The 13,206-nt window shown below is 36.6% G+C and overlaps 1 pseudogene; it reads right to left on the reverse strand.

Moving 5' to 3' along the window:
* Positions 1-268: 268 nt before the first annotated feature.
* LOC115513009 lies at positions 269-1,531 on the reverse strand (annotated as a pseudogene).
* Between the last annotated feature and the right edge of the window lie 11,675 nt (positions 1,532-13,206).

Raw genomic sequence — 13,206 nt, forward strand, 5'->3', positions numbered from 1 at the left:
CTTTTATAGCCACTTGGCTATTTGGCTTCTTCCAAAAACTTGTCCAAATCAAAAGGACCTTCCTCAAACTGAACTGGTCCTTCTCGGCCTCTTTGTCTGTGGTCCAAACCAGAAAACTCTTTATTGAGAACAACTCTGTTGGTCTTTATTCTGGCTTCTAGGTCATCACCATACCTGACCTTGTCCGAATTTTACTGGCCTGTAATATTCTACACATTATCTTTGACACCTCTGCAGACTTGATCACAAAACGTTGTAAATTTCATTTTTACACCTGTAAAATACTGTCCATACCCTTGGATTGCTTGAAGGGCACTTGGTCATACTGAACGTCATTGGACATCTGAGGATTGGGCACATGAAGAGCGATGACGTCACTGATACCTCGATTTTCATTTGTCTGTAGTTTTGACCTCTTATTAGAGCTTCCCTGGAAGATTCCAGTCATGTGGTCTGTCTTTTTACCTGTCATGCCAGATTTCATCCCTCCCATGGGCCCTCCCAATCTCTTTTTTCACATGGGTTTTGATCCCAGCTCTTCTCTCACTGGCTTTCTGGGCTGTTTCTCTAAGATTCTCTCCATGTTTCTTCTTTTCTTTTTGAGCCATCTCTCTCTCTCTACTTGAGAGTGCATTTTTACAGCTTCATGAACATTCTGGCCAGCAATATAGTGGGCTTCTGCCAGCTTGGCAATGTTCTCATTGAGACGAAATGTCTGCAACCCTCTTCTGCTCGCAGCCAAACATTTGCCTAATGGAATTGTACAACCCTTTGCATTTTTCCGGTTTGAAATATAAGGAGGAATCTTCCATTCTTATGGCTCCTTCATGGTCATCTTTTGGCTAGGAGAATGCATGACAGGCACAAGAGGAGAAGGTGGTCCTTGGGGAGCTTTCTTATTAATCTTGAACCTTGGGAGGTTCCACTGTATCTTTCAGCATTATCACCATCCAAATAACTCTCTGTTTAGCTCCAGAGTCGAAAGCCACTCTTGGTTGAGATGGTGAGTATCAATACACGGAACAGCAGCTAGTTTATTAGCTGCTCACACTGGCATGGCTGCAGCAACCTTCTATGATACAGATTTTTCTAGGGCTACCCTTGTCTTTTCTGTTAGCTCTTAATGGCTTCTTCATCAGGTCTTTGCAGGTCTGGATCATCTGCATTCATGGCTTCCTTGGGAACCAGGTCAGTGTACTTGCCATAAATGACCTTGTTGTTTGACTGTCCTGGATGAGCAATTGCATTATATTTAAATTTCCTTCAGGATCTACCTGAATGGCCTGTGAATTTGACATTTTTTTTTCTTTCATCACATATCTGGTGGATACTGGGCAATATAGGTCTCTGGAAAAGTACCTCCAGCTCCAAAATCCTCTAATAATCACAGTATCCAGTTTTTTCTGGTACCCCATATGGTCTTTGAGAGACCAGAGAGGGTCCGTCGTGATCTCTGGGATCTTCCCTTTTCTTCAGCCTCAAGCTGGTCCTAAGATAGCTGAGTAGGTGAAGGTAAAAAGCTGGTAAACATCTTGTTCTTCTTCCAGAGTGAACCGTAATGATTTTTTTTAGATGTTCTCTACTGTATCATCTTACCTACTATCTTCAACACATACACATACACACATAATTTTATTATAAACATTGTATTAGCTTTACTGAAGCCATTTACAGGTATAAAAAAATAAACATTCTGAACTTATTGCTGTTTTGATCTTTTATTTCTTTTCTTGTGGTTTCTTCTTTTATTTTAATGTATTTTATACAGATACAGGGGCAAGAGTTAAAATGTGAAATAAATTTTCTGGAAATAGATTGTCTTGTTTGGAGAGCATAAATAAATCCGAGTACTATAATTTCTTTCTAGTTGAAGTAGAAAAGGGGTATATAAGTTAAGGTTATGAGATAAAACTAGTTTTTTATGGTATTAAATTTTTTTCTTATTTTGGGCTTTTGCTACATTCCTGTCTTGTGACTAAGAAGAAAAGTAGAGGAAGCTTGCAAGGAAAATCAGCTATAGAGACTGTGAGATCATCAGTATAGAAGATAAAGCAACTACCAGGTTTAAAAAGGTGGAGAGGGCAACACATGCTTAGAGAAAAATAATAAACTAGTTGAATAGAACTAGGTTCTAGAGAAGTGAAAATTTAGGAGTAGCAGATATGCAACTGATAAGAAAAATTAACATATACTTAATTTTAATGTTATTGTTCGTAATTTTCTACCTTTCTTCTTATAATTTTTTTTTCTTGGCTAATATTCAAACTGAAACAGTTTCCTACAGTGAATTAGGTGCTATGCATAGCATAGAACTGGGGATGATGTGCACTGGTTCATTGAATTTACAATCCAAGTTAATATTATTGTTGTAATGCTTCAGGAGTGTGGTATACCTAAGAGGCAAATAAACTCTATCAGGCACCAAAGTGTCATTTGCTGTACCAGAAGCAGTAACAGAAATGGAACCCCAGTGTTCTGGAAGAAGATGTTTGCCTCTCGTGGGTGATCATGAGAAACTAATTTGCTCACAGTAGGATTGGATGATGATTGTGCGATTTGTCTTTACTTCTTTTTATTAAGGCACAAGATCACAAAATTACCATTTGTATACTTGGGAAAACCAAAGATAACGTTCAATATAAAAAGAAAACACACATATCTACATACACTAACACATGGTCAGAATAATGCATTGTCAAGCCTCAAACTTAGTGTTTTTCTGATGTATTTTAGTTTTTACTTCAGTATTAGAGTTCATCAGATATATTAAAGACATATATGTGAAAGACTAACTGTTTCTTGGAATGCCTAAATCAAAAAAAGAAAAAGAAAAAAAAACTATGAATTTATGAATAGGAACAAGAAACTGTAATCTACTTGACTTTGGAGTTGACATCGGGGATGTATAGATAAATCCAAGGGTATGCTTAATTTAACTCAAAACAATATTATTTAGATCCATCAAATGAAGAGGTTTGATAATTAAACAATAATTTACCATGGGAAGTATGTATACTGTCTGTTTAATTGTGAACCCACTACTTATAATATTGTTTCACTGATTTCTGAGACAGAGATCCCCAAATGCTGTGGCCATTTATTGTTCTTTTTGTATACCCTGGGATAGGTAGCAATAAATGAGGAGTACACCTCTTAAATCATTTCGCAAAATGTTCAGATAATTTCTACCCAGAAATAAAAGGTCAGAACTAACATGCATAACATAAATACTATTAGATAGCAACTCTGATAGGTCATTTACATATGATATCTTATATAATTGCTTAGAAGTAATTAATATGCACATTATCATTTTGGAATGTGAAGCTTAAATAATCATTGAGCTGGCATCTGTATGTTGTGTGAACATGCTGTTCACACTTGGTCCTGTCTACTACTCTTTTTCCTTTAGATATATTATAGATATTAAGAATAATTGCAACTAAAAACAAAAAGATAGATGATAGGAAACATGAGTGTGCAGATGAGACCACAAAACATATGAGTGCAAAAATTTCAGAAAAGTGTATTTAAAAGGCAAATAAGTTCATAAAATATTATTTCTTAAATGGATTATATTATCAAAATTGATTGAGCAAAGCTCACAAAAGTATACTTAGCACATTTTTCATTAATTATAATAGCATAGCCCCTTGTCCTCTCTCTCTCTCCTCTCTCTCCTCCTCTCTCTCTCTCTCTCAATAAACATTTAAACAAAAGATGCAAGAGGCTGGTTGTTAAAGGTGCCAAATGGCAATGGGCTGCCTGGGTTTGAATTCCAGATCTTTCTCATAGCATCTGTGTGACAGTGGGCATGATAAGAATTCCTGTCTCCTCAGGTTACTGAATAGCCTGGATTAAACGGGTTAAAACTCATGAAGCCCACAGATCAGTCACTGACACATAGCAAGTGGTCAGTAACAAATAACTGCTGAAATGTGCTAACAGCCGTCTGGCTCGTCGACACAGGGTCTGCTCCAGGACCCCCAGAGCATGCATTTTTTTGAAATATAATTTCTTATTTTCACTTACATAAATAATGCTTTTTGAGGGATTTCAAGGATTTAAAATATATATATAATTAATGATTTATAGTCATTTTACTTTTCAATGTTATCTTTTATAATATATTTCACACTGCTCTAATGTTTTATATGAATTAAAACTTGATTCTTGGAATATCATACAAATGGCCTTTAAATGTTTTTTTTTAATGTTTATTTATTTTTGAGAGAGAAGAGACGGAGAGTGAGAACACAAGCAAGGGAGGGGCAGAGAGAGAGGGAGACACAGAATCAGAAGCAGGTTCCAGGCTCTGAGCTATCAGCACAGAGCCCAACGTGGGGCTCAAACTCGTGAACTGTGAGATCATGACCTGAGCTGAAGTCGGACACTCAACCAACTGAGCCACCCAGGTGCCCCTAAAGGTTTGTAGTTTCAAGATGTATTTATTACAAAGTAAATTAAAAGAACTTTGTAAATTGCACATAAACACGATTGTTTAATTTGTCACAGCACATTTAAAGCATTCAATAGCAGTCAGAAAAGCTCTAAAATTACTGCAACTGTAGATATACAGATACCATTGTTCTAGCAAATAATTCTAAATCAGCGTATTTTATTACTTGCCAATCTCAATAGCTAAATTTTATAACAAGTATTTTTCTTTCCTACTACCCGTATTTTAAACTCCTAGTAAAGGAAAATACAGATTTTATAATTTGAGAGTACACCTTTTTACTCTGATGTTTAACCAAAATCATTAAATGTTCATTTCCAAGTATACTTAATGAATACTTGAGTAGAAATAATGAGTTCCTTAAATATGCCTGACTTTAAGCGGCCGATTTTTACCATTTCTGCAGTTGCAATAAATATCCATTTCTGTTCACCCAGAAGAAATAATTTCTGGCAAATCTCTTCTAAATTCAAATGTATGTTGATCTTATTTACTAAATCTTACTTAACAATAAACAGTAACAACCAACACTAACAACAATAATAAAATTTATGACTTGGCTGCCCCACCATTTAATTGGATATAATCTTTAATTATTGAAACTAATCACCGTCTATACAAAATCCATTATATTTTTTGTTTGTGGCTTCTGTATTTTACTGCATTATTCAAGCAATCTATCATCAGAACTAAAAGAAGTATGAATAAAGCACATACATTGTCTCATTGAATGGATATATTGAAAACAAAATTTAACTCAACTTTGATTTCCTTTCATATTTCAAACAAATGAACCAATTCATTGCTGGCTTAAGTACTTCTATGAATTAAACCACAATTATTAGCATATGTTGCCTGACTGAGGAGTGTCGGTTGATATAGGAGTATCATAATGAATCCAAAATAAATCTAAAGGTATTTGTAAAATACTTATAAACTATTACCATCCAGAATTGTTGCTAATTATCTTCTATTATAAGAAAAGCTAATGGGCACTTTTATCAATTATCTGTGATGTTTCCAAAAATTCTAACATATATAATTCTGGGTATCAGAAATGTTGCTTAAATTGTTCAAGTTTTAACCATTTGCAGGTGGAGGGGTCAGACATGATTCCAAACTTCTCAGGATGTAGTATTTGCAAACATCTGTGCATGTGTTATGCTTCTGCAGGGTTTCTCATTCTCCTGATAAGTACACTTAGTACTTAGTCATCATATAGCACAAACACGAATGTATGTAGCCTAGATGTCTATGAAAATTAGCCTTTTATCTATCCATCTTTACATATAGTGCTCTAGTTTTCATTTCTGAATTTCATCTAGATGCTTTACTGCCTCTATTATTTCTTTGAAAAATATGCTATTAAAGAAATGAAAGTATATGTATATTTGACAAGTCAAAAGTTAATTCAGAGTTAGATGGTGGAGTAGTAGGGGGACCCTGGGCTTGCCTCATCCCTTGAATACAGCTAGATCAACATCAAATCATTTTGAACACCTAGGAAATCCATCTGAGAATTGGGAGAAAGGTCTGCACAATTTGAGAGAGAGAGAGAGAACTTGGCAGGTATGAGGTGCAGAGGCATGAATTGGGGGAGATAAAAGCCTCAGTGCCACAGAGGGTAGGGAGCTCTTTTCATGAAGAGAAGCAAAGAAGGGGAGAAAGCATCACATTGGATTTGTGCATGAAAAGCACCGCCCCCCTCCCAAATCACTGACTGGGGAATAGGGAGGAACAGACTACCACAAGTTTTTGCAAACAGTTGAGCTCAAAAACTGTTTTGAGGTTTTGAAAGTTGGTGCCATTCACTGAAGTTGATCCAGGCAGACAGTGGTGTTCCTGGGGAGAAGGAGGGCTGAGGCCCGGGAGTGGACAGTAGACAGTGTAGTGTGGGGATCCACTGGGTGGCACTGGGAGACAATATTCCTTTTCTTAGAGTGCATTTGGAAGAGGGTATATTGATTCTCCAAAGACAAAAGACCTGGCTGAGTCTTTGAATAGCACTTCAAAGATAGGGGACCGAGGTGTGCCCAGAGGGTGGATAACCTGATCACAGCTTTTCGCTGTGCTTCACCATAAATTCCAGGCACTGCGCAGCCATGTGATTGCTTTTCTGGGACAGAACAGTGCCAGCACAGTGCTGAAAAGCTCTTCCCCAGAGGAGGGTAGTGGGTCCATACCTTGCCAGTTCCCTTAAGAGTTAGAGTCCTGAATTCCCACAGCACTCCAGAGAGAAAACACTGTGGCACCACGTTAAAAGCCCAGACACAGGAGTTGAGAGTGGGGACCTGACAGAAACTGTCAACTCAGAAAAGGAGATTGCTCACTCATCTGTGAGGGTTTTCTGGAATGGCAGCTGGTGAGAAATCCCTGCCCTGGGGATGAGAGAGAGGGATGGCGCCATCTTCCCCCAGTTCACAAGCACTGTGGGAATTCAGTGAGCAACACAGTGCCCCAATGGAGGCTGGAGGCCTCCCTGTGCCCTGCAGGGGCATCTTTACTAGGGAAGGTCTGACTACCAGCCAGGATAGCGGGCCTTTCCCCCAGAAGACCAACATAGGACCCCCACATGCACCAAGACTACTGAACATAGAGTGCTCCAAAGTGTTGGCTTTAGTTCTTTATTTTTTTTATTTTTTTTTTAAATCAGGCTTACAGTTTTTTGTTTTGTGTTTATTTGTTTTTGTTTCTGTTTTTTTCATTTCCTTTCTCTGTTTTTTGGGGATCAGGCTTTCTTTCTTTCTTTCTTTTCCTTCCTTCCTTCCTTCCTTCCTTCCTTCCTTCCTTCCTTCCTTCCTTCCTTTTTCTTTGGAATAAGGCTTATAGTTTTTTGTTTGCTTGCTTTCTTTTGTTCCTTTTCCTTTTCTCTTTTTTTAGAACAGGTTTTGTTTTGTTTTTGTTTTTTAATGAGGCTTATTTTAACAAACAAGTCAAAGCACACCTAGTTAAAGGTACAAACACTGCCCACTACAAACAAGGAGGAACTCTGCAGAGGACTGACATGGAGGAAAGAACAGCCAAATCACAATAGCAGAGTGCACACAGCATACACCAGAAACACTTCCTGAAGTGCCTGGACCTGAACAGTGTATGGCCCCTTAACATAGCATTACTCTCAGGAACAGGAAACATAAGAAACTTTAATTACAGACAAAAGACAGAAGCCTAGATAAAATGACAAGATGGAGGAATTCTCCCCAAAAGAGAGATCAAGTAGAAACCACAGCCAGGGATTTTCTCAAAAGAGATATAAACCATATATCTGAACAAGTTTTAGAACAGCAGTCATAAGAATAAGCTTGAAAGAAGATTGGGCTTGAAAGAAGCATAAAGGACAAGAGAGGAACACTTGTTGAAGAGATAAAAGACTGAAAAACTAGTCAGGCTGAAATAAAAAAATGCTATCCCTGAGAAATAAAACTGACTGATGTAATTACAATGAGGATGGAAAAGCAGAGGAAAGAATAAGTGATATAAGAAGATAAAATTATAGACAATAATGAAGCTGAAAAGAAGAGGGAAAGAAAACTATTGGATCATTAATAGAGACTTAGGGAACTCTGTGTTTCCATGAAGAGCAATAATGTCCTTACCATAAGAGTCCCAGAGGGAGAATAACAGGAAAAGGGAGTAGAAAGTTTATTTAAACTTAATTATAGTTAAGAACTTCTCTAATCTGGGAAAGTAAACAGGCATTCAAGTCCAAGAGGCACAGAGAACTCACCCTAAAATAAATACAATAAATAAATAAATAAATAAATAAATAAATAAATAAATAAATGTTAAAACAAAGACATATCATAGTGAACTTGCAAAATACAAAGACAAAGAGAGAATTCTGAAAGCACCTATGAACAAAAGGCCCTTAACCTACAAGGGAAGACAGATCAGGTTTGCAGCAGACCTCTCCACAGAAACTTGGCAGATCTGAAGGGAGTGGCATGATATATTCAATATGCTAAATGGGAAAAATATGCAGCCAAGAATATTTTATCCAGCAAGACTGTGATATAGAATAGAAGGAGAGATAAAGAGTTTACACAACAAACAAAAACTAAAGGAGTTCACGAACACTAAACCAGCTCTGCAAGAATTATTAAAAGGGACACTTTTAGTGGGAAAGTGATGCCAAAAGTGACAAAGACTAGAAAGGAACAGACACAATCTACAGGAACAGCGACTTTACAGGTAATACAATGGTACTAAATTCATAATTATCAATAACTATTCTAAATATAAATGAATAAATGGACTAAATGTACCAATCAAAAGACATAGGGTATCAGAATGGATAAAAAATACCCATTGATATGCTTCTTGTAAGAGACCATTTTATAGCCAAAGAAACTTCCAGATTGAAAATGTGGGGATGGAGAATCATTTATCATGCTAAGAATATGAAAAGAAAGCTGAAGTAGCCACATTTGTACCAGACAAACTCGATTTTAAACCAAACACTGTAACAAAAGATGAAGAAGTGCACTGTATCATAATTAAGGGGTCTATATAACAAGATCTGGCAATTATAAATATTTATGCCCCCAACCTGGAAGTAGTCCAGCCAAATATATAAGTCAATTAATAACAAATTTAAAGAAACTCATTGAAATAATACAAAAATAGTAAGGCACTTTAACAGACAAATCATCTAAGCAGAAGATCAATAAGGAAGAAATGACTTTGAATGACACACTGGAACAGATGTCCTTAACAGATATATTTAGAGCATTTGATCGTAAAGAAGCAAAATACACATTCTCTTTGTGTGCCCATGGAACATTCTCCAAAATAGACCACATACTGGGACACAAATCAGGCCTCAACCAGTACAAAAAGACTGAGATCATACCATGTATCTTTTCAGACTGCAACACTATAAAACTAGAAGTCAGGGACAAGAAAAAACTTGTGAAGGCCACAAATACATGGAGGTTAAAGAACATCCTACTAAGGAGGGGCACCTAGGTGGCTCAGTCCATTAAGCATCTGACTTCAGCTCAGGTCATGATCTCTCAGACTGCAGTTCATTGGCAGCTCAGTGCCTAGAGCTGGCTTCTGTATTCTGTGTCTCTCTCTCTTCCTCTCCAAAAATAAATAAACATTAAAAAAAAAGAACATCCTGGGGCGCCTGGGTGGCGCAGTCGGTTAAGCGTCCGACTTCAGCCAGGTCACGATCTCGCGGTCCGCGAGTTCGAGCCCCGCGTCAGGCTCTGGGCTGATGGCTCAGAGCCTGGAGCCTGTTTCCGATTCTGTGTCTCCCTCTCTCTCTGCCCCTCCCCCGTTCATGCTCTGTCTCTCTCTGTCCCAAAAATAAATAAACGTTGAAAAAAAAAAAAAAAAAAAAAACATCCTACTAAGGAATGAATTGGTAAACCAGTAAACTAAGAAAGAAATCCGAAAATACATGGAAGCAAATGAATATCAAAAGACAACAGTCCAAAATCTTTAGGATTCAGAAAAGGCAGTCATAAGGGGGACATAAATAGCAATACAGGCCTTCTCAGAAAGCCAGAAATATCTCAAATACACAAACTAACTGTACACATTAAAGGATCTGGAGAAAGAACAGCAAATAAAGCCCAAAGCCAGCAGAAGAATGGAACAAACAAAGATTAGAGCAGAAATAAGTTATATGGAACACTTCAATAAACAAACAAACAAGCAAACCTAATAGAACAAATCCACAAAACTAGGAGCTTGTTCCTTGAAAGAATTAACAAAACTGATAACCCCCTAGCCAGACTTATCAAAAAGAAAAGGACCCAAGTATATAAAAAAAAAAAAAAAATGAAAGAAGGGAGATCACAACCAACATTGCAGAAATACAAACAATTATAAGAGAATATTATGAGCAATTATATGCCAACAAACTGGGCAATCTGGGTGAAAGGAGTAAATTCCTAGAAACATATAAACTACCAAAATTGAAACAGGAAGAAACAGAAAATTTGAACAGACTGTTAACCAGCAGAGAAATTGAATCAGTAATCAAAAGTCTCCCAACAAAGAGTCCAAGGCCACATGGCTTCGAAGGGGAATTCTACCAAACATTTAAAGAAGAATTAATACCTATTCTTCTGAAACTGTTAAAAAAATAGAAATGGAAGGAAAACTTCCAAATTATTTCTATGAGGCCAGAACTACCTTGATTCCCAAACTGGACAAAGACACCACTAAAAAGAATTACAGACCGATATCCCTGATGAGCATGGATGCAAAAATTCTCAACAAGATATTATCAAATCGAACCAAATACTACTTTAAAAGTATTATTCACCACAATCAAGTGGGATTTATTCTGGGCTGCAGGGGTGGATCAATATCTGCAAATCAGTAAATGTGATATACCCCATTAATAAGAGAAAAGATAAGAACCATATGATCCTCGAAATAGATGCAGAAAAAGCATCCTCAAGAACATAAGGATAGAAGGAACATTCCTCAATCATAAAAGCCATATATGAAAGACCCACTGCTAATATCATCCTCAATGGAAAAACCTGAGAGCTTTTCCCCTAACGTCAGGAACACGACAGAGATGTCCATTCTCATCACTGTTGTTCAACATAATTTTGCAAGTCCCAGCCTCAAATCTTATAACAGAAAGAAATAAAAGAAACAAGTTTTGCTATTTTCAGATGACATTGTATATTCTATGTAGAAAACATGAAAGATTCCACCAAAAAAATTGCTAGAACTGATATGTGAATTCAGCAAAGTCATAAGATGTAAAATCAATGTACAGAAACATGTTGCATTTCTATACACCAATAATGAAGTAGCAGAAAGAGAAATCAAGAAATTGACCCCACTTATAATTGCACCAAAACCCATAAGATTCCTAGAAATAAACCTAACCAAAGTGGTGAAAGATCTTTATTCTGGAAACAATAGAACACTTATGAAAGAAATTGAAGAAGACATAAGGAAATGGAAAAATGTCCCATGCTCATGGACTGGAAGAACATGTATTGTTAAAATGTCTGTACTATCCAAAGAAATCTATACATTCAAGGCAATCCCTAGCATTTTTCACAGGTAGAAGACATACTTCTAAAATTTGTGTGGAACCAGAAAAGACCCCCAAATATTCAAAGTGATATTGAAAACCAAAGCAAAGCAAGAGGCATCAAAATTCTGGACTTGAAGCTGTATTACAAAGCTATAATCATCAAGACAGCATGGTACTGGCACAAAAACAGACACATAGATCAGTGGAACAGGACAGAGAATCCAGAAATAAACCCACAACTATGTGGTCAACTAATATTCCAACAAGCAGGAAAGAATATCCAATGGAAACAAGACAGTGTCTTCAACAAATGGTGCTGGGAAAATTGAACAGCGACATGCAGAAGAATGACCCTGAACCACTTTCTTACGCCATGCACAAAAAATAAATTCAAAATGATGAAAGACCTAAACGTGAGACATGAAACCATCAAACTCTTAGAGAACAGAGGCAATAACATCTTTGACCTTAGCCATAGCAACTTCTTACTATACACATTTATGGAGGTGTGGAAAACAAAATCACAAATGAACTATTGGGACTTCATTAAGGTAAAAAGCTTCTGCACAGTGAAGAAACCAATCAATAATACTAAAAGGCAGCCTACAGAATTGGAGAAGATATTTGCAAATGACATATCAGATAAAGAGCTAGTATCTAAAGTCTGAGCTTATCAGACTCAACACCCAAAAAATAAGTAATCCAAGTAAGAAATGGGCAGAAGACATGAAAAGACATTTGTCCAAAGACATACAAATGACTAACAGACATATGAAATAATGTTCAACATCACTCATCGGGAAAATACAATCAAAACCACAATGAGATAGCATATCACAACTGTCAGAATGGCCAAAATTAACAACTCAGAAAACAACAGATGCTGGTGAGTTTGTGGAGAAAGGGGAACACTCTTATCTTACAGTGTTGGTGGGAATTTAACTGGTGCATCCACTTGGGAAAACAGTATAGTGGTTCCTCAAAAAGTTTTAAATAGAACTGTGTTATGACCCAGCAATTGCACCTCTAGGTATCCATCCAAAGGATAGAAAAACACTGACTTGAAGGGGCACATGCAGTCCAATGTTTATATTAACACTATCAATAATAGCCACATTTTGGAAAGAGCCCAAATGTCCAATGGTTGATAAAAGGATAAAGAAAATGTGGTTTTATATGCAATGGAATATCACCAGGCCATCAAAAAGAATGAAATCTTGCCATTTGCAATGATGTATATGGAACTAGAGTATATTATGTTAAGCGAAACAAATCAGTCAGAGAAAGACAAATACCATTTGATTTCACTTATATGTGAAATTTAAGAAACAAAACAGATGAACATAGCAGAAGGAAAGGAAAAATAAAATAACATAAAAACAGAGGGAGACAAACCATAAAAGACTCTTAACTATGGAGAACAAAGTATGGGTTTCTGGAGGAAAGGTATGTGGGGGGAATGGGCTAGATGAGGGATGGACATTAAGGAGGGCATTGTTGTGACGAGCACTGGGCGTTAAATGTAAGCAAAGAATCACTAAAATTTACTCCTGAAACCAATACTATACTATGTGTTAACTAACTTGAATTTCAATAAAATCTTAGAAGAAAATAAAAGTTACTCCACTATATCTAAACTTCATTTCACCTCTATATTCAGAAAGCATTTGAAAACTAATAGTAAACTCATGAGATAAAAATGAAGCATTTAGTGAATAAACGCTAAGTAATT

Source organism: Lynx canadensis, chromosome B1, assembly GCF_007474595.2.
Source record: "Lynx canadensis isolate LIC74 chromosome B1, mLynCan4.pri.v2, whole genome shotgun sequence".
Lineage (NCBI taxonomy): Eukaryota > Metazoa > Chordata > Mammalia > Carnivora > Felidae > Lynx > Lynx canadensis.